The sequence below is a fragment of the Nicotiana tabacum genome, chromosome 14, assembly GCF_000715075.1.
Source record: "Nicotiana tabacum cultivar K326 chromosome 14, ASM71507v2, whole genome shotgun sequence".
Lineage (NCBI taxonomy): Eukaryota > Viridiplantae > Streptophyta > Magnoliopsida > Solanales > Solanaceae > Nicotiana > Nicotiana tabacum.
In genome coordinates, this window is record NC_134093.1 from 12,102,648 (window position 1) to 12,104,801 (window position 2,154).

Here is a 2,154-nt window from a genome sequence, read left to right on the forward strand (position 1 = left end):
TCTGCACAAAAATATACAGCAAGTGTAGTATGAGTACGTAAATCAACGCATACCTAGTAAGTATCCTGCCTAACCTCGAAAAAGTAGTGACCAGGGGTCGACTCAGACACTTACTATGGGCTATAAATAAAATATCAATGGTATGATTAAGTATGGATTTCGTAGAACGGCTGTAAGCTCATTATTTTGAAGTAAGTGAGCAATTCTTTTATAATTATGGAATCTCCAGATTTATTTTCATCTTTTAATAATTTATATCTCCGGCCAGTGAGGCCATATCAATTATCATAAATTCCAAAGCAAAATAATTCAATCATGCGCAAATCATGCCCATACGGCCCGATCCAACATAATATTAAATTGTACACTGCCAGAGGGTCAAATGGCGCGAACCATATATGCATTTATTTAGTCTTCTGAGGCGTTCGGCCCGTTCCACAAATGATAAACACATTCAAATAACCAAATCAAGGATTTATTTAGGTTTGATGTTCAAAGAAATATCAATTCTCATTAACGGTCAAGTGACCCGTCCGAATCCCAAGTAGGTGAAGTTTAACCTTTTTGAAATTTCTTTATCAAGTTCCAATATGTTTTAAACGGTTACATTAACAAATAGGATGCGTGCATCGCAAATATAACGCAATTCGGGTCCTAGACTACCCGGACATAAGCATAATAGTAGTTACGCACAGACTCTCGTCACTTCGTACGTACGTAGCCCCCACAAATAGAAGCACATATTGAATTATTTTACCTATGGGGTAAATTCCCTCTTGCAATGTTAGAAAGGAGACTTACCTCACTCCAAAATTCCATGACCGGCTCCAAAGCCTCCCTAACACTTCAAACTGATGTCCGTCGCTCCAAACTAGTCAAATAAGTTGCAACCCAATCAAAATATACTCTAATACTTATTATAATTCAATTTACAACAATTTTCAACTTCGCTCGAAAAGTCGATAAAATCACCCTCGGGCCCACGTGCCCGAATTTCAAAACTTTTCAAAGATAACCATTACCCATAACCTCACGAACTCAAATATATGAATTTATTTCCAATTCGATGCCCAAATTCGTGGTCAAAATTCAAGAAGACCAATTTTTAGGTTTTTCTTCAAAATTCCAATTTTCTGCTAATTTCCATATTTAAATCCATATATAAACCAAGTATTTAACTTGGAATAGGTGGGAATCACTTACCTTGACATAGATGATAAAAATCTCCCCTTGAAACTCTTCAAAAATCGTCCATCCTAGTGAAAAATGAGAGAGAATGGGCCAAATCCCTAATTAAATCCAATCTGCCCAGACCCGTTCTTCTTCGCGTTCGTGTGACCAGTGTCGCATTTGCGAAGGCCTGCCCATGCATAGCATCGCGTTCGCATTCAAGCTCTCGCGTTCGCGATGCCTTCAATCCCTACTGCTTCGCATTCGCGGTTGAAGCTTCACGTTCGTGAAGGCTAAATGACTCCAGGCCCCCGCTCCCTCTCTCTTCTTCGCGTTGTGTAGCCTTGGCCGCGTTCGCGAAGGCTTTCCTAGCTTTTGCCTCGCGTTCGTGTCCACTGCCTCGCGTTCACGAAGGCCAAATCCTAGCAGCCTTAAAGTTTTTCTTCGCGAACGTGGGACACCCTTCGCGTTCGCGATGAAGGAAACCAGATACCAGCAACAGCAGTCCAAAACAACCCGAAATGATCCGAAACAACCCTTAAACACACCTGAGGCCCTCGGGACCCCGTCCAATCATACCAACCAGTCCCATAACATAACACAAACTTGCTTGAGACCTCAAATCACATCTAACAACATCAAAATCATGAATCGCACCCCAATTCAAACTTTATGAACTTTGAAACTTCAACTTCTAAAATTGATGCCGAAACCTATCTAATCACATCCGATTGTCCTGAAATTTTGCACACAAGTCACATTTGACATTACGGAACTACTCAAACTTCCAGAATCGAAATCCGACCCCGATATCAAAAAGTGCACTCCAGGTCAAACTTCTCATAAACCTTCGAATTTCTAACTTTCGCCAAATGACCCCAAAATGACCTACGGACCTCCAAATCCACATCCGGACGCGCTCCCAATACTAGAATCACTATACGGAGCTATTCCCAGACTCGGAATCCCAAACATACACCGATA